At 39.1% G+C, this 14640-nt stretch overlaps 1 long non-coding RNA gene across 1 annotated transcript in view; it reads right to left on the reverse strand.

The window, feature by feature from the left end:
* LOC118537816 (uncharacterized) overlaps window positions 1–14640 on the reverse strand; it is a 107521-nt gene that overhangs the window by 9145 nt on the left and 83736 nt on the right. Inside the window, exon 3 of the long non-coding RNA XR_004918292.2 lies at window positions 6072–6435. This is a non-coding gene — a long non-coding RNA (uncharacterized LOC118537816). The remainder of the gene's footprint in view (window positions 1–6071; window positions 6436–14640) is intronic.

A 14640-nucleotide genomic window follows, 5' to 3' on the forward strand; every position in this document is an offset into this window, starting at 1 on the left:
AGCAGCTCTCTAGGACACTGCTTTTGACAAGTCCTTTCCACCTCCTCCTCTGCCCACCCCTCCCCCACTTTCCTCCCCCCACTACCCTTCCCCTTCCCCACTGTTCTTCCGCCCCTCCCCCAGTTTGGCTCAACTCCATCCTTCACTGTCCCTCCTCTGATTTTACAGCATAAAAGTCTTGGAATTATACATATTTCTGGGAAACACACTGAAGTATGTGGGAGTGAAATAACGTGACGTTTGAGATCTGTTTTAAAATACTTCAGAAAAGAAAAAAAATGCAATAAATGTGGCAAAGTCTTGATAATTGTTAAATCTGGGTGATGGGAATATGGGTGTTTTTGTTTTTAATTATGCTCTTTTTTGCGGAGGTTAGAAATCTTTCACGATTAAACAAGCATTACGTCTTAGGCCAATGTGGCAGAAAGACCCGCCACAAAATGGGAGGGAGAGAGCGGGAGAAGCAGGAGGGAAGTTGTTGAGTCAGGCCTCATGGGGGTTGGGCAAGAACCAGGAACTGCAGGCTATTAGGAACCCAGGCCGCCACTCTGGGAGGTCTCCTTCTGGGGCTACATGGTTTCTAGTCTTTCTTCACTCAGCATAATTACCTCCTACTTTTTCTTTCCCATCTGGTGCTTTGTATCTTTATGCACAAGGCAGAACAGGACCACTCCCTATGTCCCAAGTTCTCATATCCTTGGCTCAAGGCAACTGGTAGAGGCTGCAGGGCTTTCCCTGAATTCTGACTTCCCAGTTGCCAGGAAAGAGAATCTGAGTATCTCCCTTTGGTCAGGGATTATTCCTGGTCCAGTTATCTGTGGTACAAACATGTTTGCTAGGTGCGTGCGTGTGTGAGTATGTTGGGGTAGGGGGAATAATTCTCAAAGGGGCCCTCCTCAGCCAGAATGGGGGCTTTCTCCTGTAAGTAACCCTAATACCGCAAAGTGAACTTCAGTTTATTAAAATAATCAGACCGTTCCAATTTTTTTAAATTTTGAAATATAAAATCGAGGCCTTGCCAGAACCCTGAAATGCCGTCTGAATCACCACATCAAAAGAAGGATAGGTTAGAGCCTCTATATTCGTAAGTGCTTTCTGTATCATTCTGAGTCTTTACAAAACTCTGTCATTTATTTCTGAGCTGGGTGGGGATGCCCAGCTCCCCAGAATATCCTATTCTCGGGCCTGCCAAATAAATAGGGGTTTACTGTCTTCCCTGGAGTCTGGAATGGTTTCGGTCAAATAGGCTCCACATTTCCATGAGTTTTAAGATGCTGAATATCAGCCAGCTCCACCCCACCAAGTGTAATTGTTGACAGCTGTGTCTTGAAAAGACTTTCTTTTGTTGCTCATCCTGCTGAGTGAGCCGAATTGCTTCATTAACATTTAGGCCATGTTACACATTCAAGTGCTTGTGAGGTATTTGGATTTCAGATGAGGTTTTTTTTTTTTAAATTCTTGTTCCAAACATGACAAGCCTCCATTTTTGTAATGAGTTTTTGTGTATATGGGTGCCACTGAAAGCGGATTTGCATCTTTGTTCATTTGTCATGCAAAGATGTACAGAAATGATTGGTATGGGTTGACCTAGTTATTAAGGCCTTTTATATTTGTGAAGAGCAAATTTCAAACCATTCCCTAGAGTAGCTGTGGATGCTGGTGCTTCATTCACTGCCTGAGAAGACAGTGTCAGTTTCAGAGGGTGCTCAGTGGGGGAGGGGAGTCGCTCCCCTACTAAAACTCGTAGGCTTCCCTAAGCCATCCTGATAAGTGTACAAATGAATTTAAGCAAAAACCAGTGAACTTGCTCTGAAAGTTCAGCTTCCGTCACCTACCCTTCTGAAGAGATTTATGCTTTAAGCCATTCCTCTATAGGAATTCAGGAGCTGTAGCAGCAAGCAGCTTCTTCTCTGCTTGAGGCTCTAGGACAAAAAGAATCCTTGTGGCATACGCTCACTGCTCCTCTACTGTCCATTCTTCTTTGCTTACTTTGGTTATTATGAGGGTGACAATGTGCTGTGCTAAAATACCTTCTCAGACTCCCTTGGCGGCTTGAGGTGGCCCATGTGATCCAAATCTTGCCAATGAAATGCATGGAAAAGTCACCGAATGAAACCTCCAGAAAAGCCTTTTGGACGAAGCAGATTTGCCTGGCAATCTCATAGGCCTTTGTCCCCTCGTTGCTCTGCCCTTACCTCTTTTTACTGTCTTGAACACTGCTGCAGTGGTTGGAGAGACTGTAGTCATCCTGGAGGGAGCAGGAGGGTAGAAGGAGCCCAGCCTTTAAGGGCAGCCTGCAGAAGTCGTCCCATTCCAGGATGCCTGGCTCTGGACTTCTGATAGCTCTTTAAGCCACTAAATAGGGTATTCTGTTAGTTGCAGCCAAACATATTCTTTGTTTCTGTATCCATGAGGGCACAGAAAGGGGTTTTTGTTGGAGGGGTTTCTGGTTATCTATTGCTGCATAGCAGACTAGTCCAAAACTTACAGCTTAAAGCAGCAATTATTATCTTTCTTGGCTTTGTGTGTCAGGAATTCAGGCAGTGTCAGCTGAGCAATTATTCTGATCCATATGGCATCAACTATGGTCACTGGGTGGTACTCAGCTGGTGGAGGGTCTGGAGGGTCCAAGACAGCTCCACCCACATGTCTGGTGTGTTGGCAAGGAACCTCTAAAGTAGGGCTCAGTGGGGTCTCTCAAATGCAGTGCATACACTTGGCTTCTCCAGCATGATGGGCTCAGACATTCCATGGTGGCTCAAGGCCCCCAGAGAGAAAGAGCTCTAACAGACAGAAATTTCTAGTTTCTCAAACCTGGCCCTGGAAATAGGCACTGCATCACTTTCACTGTATTATATTGGTCAAAGCAGTTACAGAGCTTATTTAGATTATCGAGCAAAGGGACTTAGACCTACCACCCAATTGGAGGATTATCTAAGAATTTGTGGCCATCTTTAATCCTCCACAGGTGCAGTGAGCTATAAGATTACCTGGACATGATCTACAGACCTAGAATAGATAGGCATAGCTCTGAGAGTAGGCCTAATACTCCCTGTGATTTCTCTAGGGAATACAGATTGTCCATGAGGTGTCAGGAACTAGTCTAGGCTCTGGAATGTAATAAACACAACCAAAAAAAGTCCCCTTCTATTAAGTTTGAGGTTCTTATTGGACATATAAGAGGAGAGAGAAGACATATTTGAAAATATATGTAACTATGATGGTTAATTTTATGTGTCAGCTTGACTAGGCTAAGGGGTGCCCAGATAGCTGATAAAACATTATTTCTGGGTATGTCTGTGAGGATGTGTCTGGAAGAAATATGTATTTGAATCAGTAGACTGAATAAAGAAGATCACCCTTATCAATGAGCCTGGGCATTTTCCAATCTGTTGAGGGCCTGAACAGAACAAAAAGGATGGAGGAAGGACGAATCTGCTCTCTGCTTGAGCTGAGACATCCATCTTCTTCTGCCTTTGTACTTCAGTGCTCCTGATTTGGGGGCTTTTAGACGTGGACTGCGACTTATACCATTAGCTACCCCGGTTCTTAGGACTTCAGGTTTGGGCTAGAAGGACACCACCAGCTTTCTTGAGGCTCCAGCTTGCAGACAGCAGATCATGGGACTTCTTAGCCTCCATAATCATGTGAGCCAACCCCATAATAAACCTCTTTCTGCCTCTATATGTCCTTATTGGCTCTGTTTCTCTGGAGAACTCTGACTCCTACAGTGACCTAAAGTGGCTGCTATGGTGGTGTAAAGAGCCTGGCCCACAGATGAGGAGTCCTGGGTTTTCATCTCCACCTCAATGCTAAGGATCTGTGTGACCATGAGAAAGTCCAGTAACACCTTCAGGCTTTAGTTTCATCATCAGGAAAATGATGGGACTGGATTTTATAATCTCTGAAGTCTCTCCCATTGTAAAGTTTTATGGGCCCAGGCAATCACCAATTATGATTATGAAAAGAACTGGGGTCATGATTTCTTCCATTAATTCTTAAAAATAACATGCTTTTTCTGTTGTCAAATTCCACTGTACTTTTGTTCCAGAGACTTAGTTCATTTATAGAGCAGACCTCAGAGAGAACTCAGGGTAAAGGCAATATTTTTGTGAAAATTAAATCTTCCCGGATAATTTGATTTCCCTGACTTTCCCTGAGAACTTGCTTTTTCCAAACTTACCCTGCTGTTCTCCTTTTAAAATTATAATGTAAAATGTTTCCGTTGTCATTGGAACATGACAGCCGACTCAGGATGGCCAAATGTTCCAGGATTCATTGGGTTCTGAGCCACAGGGGAATCTGAGAAGTCTTAATAACAAAGTGAATGAACAAGAGCCTCACAGGGAATCACTTAGGGTTCAGTTACGACAAGTGGACCCTTCATGACTGGAAGATGAATGCCTAGAAGTGTAACATTGAACTTGGTGGTGGGAGAACAACCATAGTTACTTCTTTCAGGGAATTTATTCCTTACTTTCCACCTCAAAGATTTGCAGTCATAATGTGTAATTTAATCCCATAAAAATTGAGGCAGGTCTAGTGAATGCACTGAACACCTGAGTGACTCAGAGAACTACGGCAAGTCTTGGGGATGTGAGACTGTCAAAGCAAAACCAGAGCTGGAGAGTAGTTCAAGCAGTAAAACCTGAGTTTATTCAGGACTCTTGGCAATAGGAGAAAAGCAATCTTGTCGTGGAACTGGGCTCAATTCTGAATATAGCATGGGCAAGTGGGAATTTATTGCCAAGGAGCAGAGCAGGAGTCAGTGCATGGACAATTACTTAGAGGAAGCATCAGGGGTCAAGGGGTATCTGGCTAAACTGACCTAACAGGATTCCTGCGGCAGGCAGGCCAGGGTGACCAGACATCACCCAGGGAATGTGAAGGCTGAGGAAACTGAGGAGATGTCCAGAGGGATCAGACATGGAGGAAGGGGGATCCTGGGTACACTGACTTCAGGGTTCTTGCTGAAAGTGGACTTTGTAAAGAAGTGTGCAAATGGGCCTAAGAAAAGCTTCAGGAGCCTGACTTAAGTTTGGTCAAGCAAAGAATCTATGTCAAGAGGTAGAAAAACCTGTTTCCTTCTGAGGGACAAAAATACATATAATTTTGGTCTTGACTTCCTGAGGTTTTCCGGGTAAGTCTATTAATTATTTTATGATTATGTTATGGATATTTTATTTGGGTTTCCAGAAGAAACTTTCTACTACTTTCTACTATATTAATACAGAGCACTACTATGTAAGGTTTATAATTTGGGCAAATAAACGTTGTACGACCTCCCTGTAACTCTATCATTGGGATCCATCCCAGGAGACAGCCTTATAAAGTAAGACTGCTTCATACAGAAGCCTTTGTGATTCATCAGTAATTGATCTTCTTTGGATTGGTTCAAGAAGGATGCAACGTGTGCAAAATGACACTTCATAGTGAATAGTGTTATACCAAAAATCACTTAATAATAACATAATAATCGGGATATTTATCAGTGACCACATGCCAACAGTGTGCCAGACACTGTGCTAGAAGCGTCTCTATACATTGTTTCTAATCCTCACAGTAGTCCTGGGAGGTGTTACTGTCTCCATCTGAAAAGGCTGAGGTTCAGGGATGTTGAGTCTTCATACTGGTGAGTAGTGGGGCTGGAATTTTAACCTAGTCTGTCTGTTGCGAAAGTCTAAGTTTTCTTCACTTTCTTCTGTGTTCAATTATCCCTTTGTGGGTAATGCAAATATTGATAGAACACCATAGAACCACAGAACAACTGCAAACAAACAATTTGTATTTTGCTCACTTGGTAACAAAAGACAAGACAATGAAGCAGCAATTAACATTGCTGAAACAGGATATTTTCCCTTTAAGATTTATATGGTAAATACCCATTGTCAAGTATTTCTGGATTCTACTGAGCTCTCTCTCACCTCAATAAATGCTATTCAGAGGTTCATGGAAACCACAACATAGACTAGCTCTGTCTGATGGGTGAGAAGTAAAAATGCTCATAATTTTAACAAGTACTTCCTCTTTGGATTATTTTTATTTTTGAATTTATAGTCTCCTCCACTCACCTTGTCTTTTAAGTGAATTCTTCTCTCCTAAAGCTCTTCTTTGTTACCTTCGCTCTTCTTTATTGCCTCCAAGGGCTCCCATCCTGCCTGTTCATTTGCAAACACTTCCTCTCTAAGATGAGCTGGCTGCCCTGGCTCCTGTTAATCTAAGATCATTAAAAAAACAAACACCCCGAGAAAAGCATCACTTGCAGTAATGACAGTATATAATACTCCCCTGCCCTAGCCCAAATTCTTGATTTTTTTCCGTCTTCCTCTGCTAGGTGACTTTGTAGATATTTCAATCCAGGGTCCTTGCCATTAAGTCGTGAAGAAGAGATAGTAGAAAAATAAATCACCCCAATTGGCTACTTGTTGGCATCATCTGTAAAGATTTTGAAGAAAGGAGAGTAAGACCAGTGACAAAAATGTAGTATTTAAAAATTTTTCTCATATTGAAATAATTATAAATTCACAGAAAGTTGCAAAAGTAGTATAGACAGGTCCTGTGTACCCTTCACCCAGTGTTCCCCAGTGATAACAGCTAACAACTATAGCACAAGAGCAAAACAAGGAAACTGATAGTGGTACAATTCACAGACCTTCTACAGATTTCACCAATTTCATATGCATCATTTGTGTGTATGTGTATGCATGCGTGCACATTTTATGAAATTTTATCACATGTGTACATTCAGGTACCCACCACCACAGTCAAGAACTATTTCATTACCACAGATTCCTCATGCTACCCATTCATAGTTATACCCACTCTCTTCTCCCCTCATCCTCTGATGCTTGGCAACCGCCTATCTGTTCACCATCTCCATAATTTTCTCATTTTGAAATGTTGCATAAATGGGCTTATATAGTACCTTTTGAGATAGGCTTTTATTACTCAACACAATTCCATTGAGATCCCTTTTGGTGAAATATCTGTTCATGTCTTGCCATTTTCTAGTGGAATTATTTGTTTTTTGTTTTATTATACTGTTGAGTTTTTAAATATATATGCATTCCAGATATGTCTTTTGTCAGATATGTGGTTTGTAAATATTTTCTCCCAGTCTGTATCTAGTCCATTCATTTTCTTAGCAGAGTCACAGAGCAAAATTCATAATTTTCGTGAAGTTCAACTGACCGTTTTTTTTCTTTGATGGCTCATGCTTTTGGTATCATGTCTAAAAACTCTTTATCTAGCCCTAGATCCTGAAAATGTTCTCCTTTGTTTTCTTCTAAATGTTTTATATTTAAATCTATAATCTATTTTGAGATAATCTTTATAGATGGTATGAAGGTTTAGGTTAAAGTTCATTATTTTTGCCTATATGTGTTCAACTGTTCCAGCATCATTTATTGAAAAGAATATCCTTCCTCCTTTGAGATGCTTTTGCACCTTTCTGGGAAGTCAGTTGGCCGTACTTGTGTACAGGCTCTATTTCTGAGTCATCTTTTCTCTTCCATGGATTTATGCGTATGTCCCTTTGCCCATTCCACACCATCTTGATAGCTGTAGCTATATATTAAGTCTAAACATCAAGTAGAGGGATTTAGTCCACTTTATTCTTCTTTTTCAAAATTGTTTTAGCTATTCCAGTTCCTTTGCCTCTCCGTATAAATTTTAGAGTAAGTATGCCCATATCTGCAAAAATTCTTGTTGGGATTTTGATAGGAATGGGACTAAAACTGTAGTTCAATTTGGGGAGAACTGACGTCTTTATCATGTTGAGTCTTTCGATCTGTGAACATGGTACATTCCTCTACTTTTTTAAGGTCTTTAATTTCTTTCGTAAGCATTTTGTTTTTCAGCATACAAGTCCAGCACATGATTTATTAGAGTTATGCCTAATTATTTTACTTTTTTTTCAGTGATTACAAAAATTGTTTTTAATTTTGATTTCCATATACTCATTGGAGTATATAGAAATATAATTGATTTTTGCATGTGGATCTTACATTCCACTAACTTGAAATAGTTTTGTAGATCCCAAAATATAGATTTTATTTAGTCTAAATTTAAATTGTGTGTGCTTTCACTTTCATTTTCATTATTATCAACATGGATTTAAATCCAGAAAGTACACTAGATAGGAACATGGTCCCTGGTGTTACCAGGTATATAATAGTCCTTTAGAAATATTATTAGCATGTAGATATAGAATCCTAAATTCTCAGTGGGCATAATAAAGATTTGCTCTATACTATAATGTATTTCTTAAACCCTAAGCATAACTCTCAAAATATATAGACTTAAAGCCAATTCTCTTATTCTATTTGTTGCTTTTTTTAATCTATGTGCATTAGCTATACATACAAAGAAAAAGCATGAAAATCCACTTTTATTTCTAATGAAAGATTAGTGTTTCTATAGCAAATAAAATTATTGATAATAAGCTGTGTTTTGCTCATTAGAATGATAAAAACTATATATGTCTTCTGGATTAGTCAGTGGGTGGGAAAAATAAGACTACACAATTATCTCATAAATAGATTTTCTTTTTTTTTTTAAGATTTTTAAAAATTTATTTGACAGAGAGAGACACAGCAAGAGTAAATAGATTTTCTTTAAGCACACCTCTAGCTAAGTGTTTTCTAAATAAGAGAAAAATACCCTGAATACTTTTGCTCTAGCATATGAATTGAGTAAGATTAGGGTGGATAATGGAAGGTAGTATATTCAGATCTGCCTATAGATCCTGAGACCCTTAAAACCCAGGGCCAGACAAGGTCAGTTTAGTTAAACCAGAACTGGTCTTCTGGTGTCCCACTGTGTCTGATTGTGGTAATGCCTAAGTGGACCAAACATCGTATTTGTGGTGAGGAAGAATTAATAATGTTTCTATTTAACATGCTATGCCTAAGGTGAATTATTTGTTTTAGGGCATTTCTTCAAACTTATATTTTCCATCAACATCCTTGTTTTTGTACTTAAATGAAGATCTAGTATTTATTTCTTTTTCTAAGCTTCTCTCCCCTTAAAATTCGTTAAAACAATTAGTTTAAAAAACCGTAACTCTAAACTTCCAACATCTGGAAATGGGGAACTAGATAAATGAGACCAACCCACTCATTGAGAAAAATGAGTAAAAATGGAAAAAAAATTATATATAAATAGATATGTCTGAAAACATGAGAGAGCTTATAAGGCCAAGAGTGGGAAGAAAATGAAAACCATAAAGGCAATGTTTATGCCTTGAAATTTTTGTTGATTTAGAAGAGGCAGTTGAAATGCCAGGAGGCCAATCAGTACTCTTGTTAGTTTTAGAGTCAGAGAGATAAAAGTTGGAGTAAATGATCTGCCAAGATAGGGCTTTGGTGAGTCCCATTTTGGTCTGGGACACAAAGAGCTATACCCTGGAACTAAGAGTGAACCTAGAAAAAAGTCTCTCACAGACCTCTTACAGACCTCACACAAGTAATCCAATAATGCTAGGGACTCCAGATGCTTGGCAGAAGCAAGCCAAAACGCTCTCTGGAGAAATATAATATCACCTTGGCTTCCAAATAATTTCAACAAACAATTTTTCACATACAATGCCTGGCACACAAAGATAACTGAGCATGCAAGAAGGCAGAACAACATGAACTATAATCAGTAGAAATAAAGACAATGGAAAAAGATTTATGGAAATGGCAGATATTGGAGTTATCAGAAACAAGTATTAAAATAACTGCAGTCTATATTCAAGAGGACAAAAGACAAAATTGATTAACTGGCGAAAGAACTGAAAACTTATTGCACAGCCAATTTAAAAAAAATAGAAATTCTACAACTGAAAAATAACAACAGTGAAATTAAGAATGCAATGGATGGGTTTAATAGTAGATTATTCACAGCTGAAGAAAAATTAGTGAACTGGAAATAGTTTAGAAAAAAATATGCAGAATGAAGCACAGAGGTATGAAAGAATGCAGTAAAGATAAAGGAACGCAGTGAGAAGATCTCATTTAAATTAGAATTAGAGAGGAAGAGAAAAGTGTGGCAAAAGCAATTGTTTGAAAAGAAAATGGCTGAGAATTTCCAAAATTGATGAAAGATATCAATCCACAGGATCAAGAATCCAAATTAATCCCAAGCAGGATAAATACATAAATATATATATATATTTATATATATATATATATATATATATATATATATATATATATATATATACATCTAGCCAAAAGAGAGCGAGAGAGAAAGAGAGAGAATCTTAGGAAGATTACTGAGGATACTCAGTCAATCTGAATGAAGTCAAAGAAAGGGACTATATGTGAAAAATGAGTACAAAGAATAACAGAGATAAAATCCAAATATATCTGTCAATTACAGTAACTATAAATAGAATAAATCTTTGAGTTAAAAAACAAAGATTATTAAATTGCTTTAAAAAATAATGGGACTATCAGTTTCCAGTCCAGCTTATAAGGAGCTTGGAAATCATTGCTCTATCCTAAAACAAGTAAAAAGCTGAACAAATTGAAAAATCAACTCTTCTTAGATTTGTCAAGAGAAAGAGGGCAAAGCACTGCCCGCTAAATTAGAGAGACAGGCAAATACAGAGAATCACAATTTACTGAAGCAGAAACCCGTGAGCAGAAACCTCCCTAAGAATGAGTAGTGGGGTAGGAAAACCTAAACTATAATCGACAAGTTGCTGGAGGCCCACTGTGAGTAAGTCTTAGAGTTAAAAACCCAGTCCTAGGGGGCCTCCACATTTTTGTGAGTTTTATGTCAAAACACAGCAAACTTCATAGCAAGGAAAGTTATCAGCGATAAAGAGGGACATTATATAATGATAAAGGAGTCAGTTTTGAGCTTGAGGATATCTAGTAGAACTTCCAAAACATATGAGATACATATGAGGAAAACTACAAAACTTTGATAAATGAAATCAAAGAGGAACTAAATAAATGGAAAGATATTCCATATTTTGGATAGAAGACTCAATATTGTCAAGATGTCAGTTCTTTCCAACATAATCTATAGATTCAATGCTATCCCAATCAAAATTCCATTGAGTTATTTTGTGGATATTGACAAACTGATTCTAAAGTTTACATGAAGAAGCAAAAAACTCAGAATAGCCAGCCCAAGGATAAGAAGAAGAACATAGTTGGAGCACTAATACTACTCAATAGTAAGACCCGCTATAAAGATACAGTAGTCAAGACAAGGCGGTATTGGTGAAAGTAGACAAATAGATCAAGGGAACAGAACAGAGGCCCAGAAATAGACCTCCACAAATATAGTCAAGGGGTCTTTGACAAAGGAACAAAGGCAAAATACAATGAGGCAAAGAAGGTCTTTTCAACAAATGATGCTGGAACAACTAGACATCTATAGGCAAAAAAGTAAATCTAGACACAGACCTTATACTTTTTACAAAAATTAACTCAAAATGGATTACAGACCTGAGTGTAAAATACAAAACTAAAGAAGTTCTAGAAGATAACATAAGAGAAAATCTAGATGACCTTGGATTTGATAATGACTTTTTAGATACACAACTAAAGTCATGATTCATGGATGACCTAGGTTTAATTAAAATTAAAAATTTTTGCTCTGCCAAAGGTGCTATCAAAAAGAACGAGAAGACAAGTCATAGATGGGAAGAAAAAGATATTTGATAAAGGGCTACAAAAGACATCTGATAAAGGGCTGTTATCTAAAATATACAAAGAGCTCTTAAAACTCAACAATAAGAAAATGAACAATCATTTTAAAAATGGGTAAAAGACCTGAACAGACACCTCACCAAAAAAGAAATAGAGATGGAAAAAAATACATGAAAAGATGCTCAACATCATATGTCCTTAGGGAATTGCAAATTGGAAAAAGAATGAAATGCCCCTAGACACCTATTTGAATGGCTGAAATCTGGAACACTGACAACACCGAATGCCGTCAAGGCTGTGGAGCAACAGGAACCCTGATTCATTGCTGGTGGGAATGGAAAATGGCACAGCCACTTTGGAAAACAATTTGGCAGTTTCTTACAAAACTAAACATACTCTTATTATAGAATCTAGCAATCACACTCCTTGTTATTTACCCAAAGGAACTGAAAACTTATGTCTACACAAAAACCTGCACAAGGATGTTTATAGCAGCTTTATTCAAAATTGTCAAAACTTAGAAGCAACCAAAATGTCCTTCAGCCAAGCCATGAAAAGATATAGAGGAGCTTTAAATGCATATTACTAAGCGAAGGAAGCCCATCTGAAAAGGCTACTGGTTGTATGATTCCGACTATCTGGCATTCTGGAAAAGGAAAAACTATGGCGATAGTAAAAGCATCAATGGTTGTTGGGGGTTAGGGTAGAGAGGAGGACGAACAGGTGCGGCACAAGGATTTTGGGGGCACTGAAACTGCTCTGTGCGATACTACAGTGCTGGATACAGATACATGTCATCATACATTCGTCAAAATCCATGCGATGTACAACACCAAAAGTGAACGCTAATGTAAACTATGGACTTTGGGTGATAATGATTTGTCATGTGTGTTCATTGGTTGTAACAAATGTGCACTTTGGTAAGTGATGTTGATAATGGGGGAAGCTATGCCCATGCAGGGGCAGAGCATATATGAGAACTCTCTGTTTTCTGCTCAATTTTGCTAAAGTTTGAAGCTAAAACTGCTCTAACAAAGTCTATTTAAAAAATTATAAAAGCCTAAAAAATCAAATACCTAGAAATAAGTCCAGTAAAAGATGTCCAAGATGTCTATATGGAAAATCACAAAGTATTATTGAGAGAAAGTAAATAAGACCTATATAAATAGCCACGTTTATTGATTGCATGCTTAATATTATAAAGATGTCAAGTCTCTTCCAGTAGCCTACAGATTTAATGCATTCCTGGGATTATAAATTTTATTCGTAAGTACGAAGGTTTAAGAATGGCCAAGACACTTGAAGAACAAGGCGAGAGGACTAGCTCTCCAGGATTTGAAGACACATTATAAACTTCCAGCAATTGGGACAATGGAACAGAATAGAACATTCCAAAACACACACAAATGGACACCTGATTTAAGATGAGTGTGGTACTGCAAAACAGTGGGAAGAAGATGATCTTTCCAATAAACAGAATCGGAAATCCACATGGAAGAAAATAAAAAACATGAGTGCTACCTCCTACCAACAAAATTTCAGTTTCAGGAGAGTGCAGACTTCAATGCAGAAAGCAAAACTCTAATAAAGCTTTTTAAGGATAATATAGGACAATGTCTTCTTTTTTTTTTTTTTAAAGATTTTATTTATTTATTTGAGAGCGAGCGAGAGAGAGAATGAGAGAGAGAACACGAGAGGGGGTAGGGTCAGAGGGAGAAGCAGACTCCCCGCTGAGCAGGGAGCCCGATGTGGGTCTCGATCCCGGGACTCCAGGATCATGACCTGAGCCGAAGGCAGTCGCTTAACCAACTGAGCCACCCAGGCGCCCTAGGACAATGTCTTCTTGTCCTCAAGGTAGGGAAATCGTTTTAAAATAGGACACAGAAAATACAAGCCATAAAAGAAAGGATTTATATATTGAATTCCATTAGAGCATCTGTTCATCCAGAGATGCCATGAAAAGAAAAAAGAAGGCATGAGACATATGTGATAAAGGCCTCTTAACCGGCATATGTAATGAACAAATAATTAAGAAATAATTAAGAAAAAGACAGATCATGGGAAAATGGCCAATAGGTAATTCATAAAGGAGGAAATCTAAATAGCCAAGAAACTTATGAAAAAGTGCTTGACTTCACTACTAACTAAGAAAATGCAAATTAAAACACCACAAGGTGTACCATACCCGTCAGGATGACAAGAGTGAAAATGGCTGACAAAACCAAGTTTTGGAGACAACAAGGAGTAAAAGGCACCCTCATAGAGTGTCAGTGACAGCATAAATCATTGTATCCCACTTTGGAAAATCCCACTCTGCCATTATTCACTAAGGCTGAAGATATGTGAACCCCATGACCCGTCAAGTGCAAAAACGGGTACAAAAGCTCCAAAAAGTCACCCATGTGCCGGACCCAGTGTGTCTGTCTCCCCAGAGTCCTCTGGATGTTGTCAAGGCCCCGGGCCCCCTTATTTTTTAACAATAAAAGCACCTGCGCGTGGTGCTGGGGTCGGCCCTTCTAGGAGGAGACATTTTATGCGTAGTCACGGACGAGCAAGATCTGAAGGCGACTGGGTCTTCCTTCCCAAAGGTGAACCCCACTTCTACTTGCGCTAAACTCCCCCGACCCAGCAGTGCTGGCTTGTTAGATAAACTTTCTTGACACAAGCCAAGGTGTGTTCGTTCACCTGATGAATCGTCCAGGGTGCCTTTGGTCTTGTTTTGTGACAACACTAGATGGAGCTCCTTCTTTTCGTTCCCTCTCGACTCGCGCAGGCGGCTAGGCAGCCGGCGTGGGCTTAGCAGTTTCTCCGAAGCCCGAGCCGTGGCCCCGGCACCGCCGGCCTTGCAAGGACGTCAGCTTCCGCCACCGCAGACGTCCTTACTCTGGGGAGGGTGCGGTGCATCTTCTCTCAGGACAGCCAAGGCGCTTAGGTTTTCTAGGCGGCTTTATTCTTCTGCCTCTAGACAAGGGTGAGATCAAATTATTTC

This window comes from Halichoerus grypus, chromosome 1 (assembly GCF_964656455.1).
Source record: "Halichoerus grypus chromosome 1, mHalGry1.hap1.1, whole genome shotgun sequence".
Taxonomy (NCBI): domain Eukaryota; kingdom Metazoa; phylum Chordata; class Mammalia; order Carnivora; family Phocidae; genus Halichoerus; species Halichoerus grypus.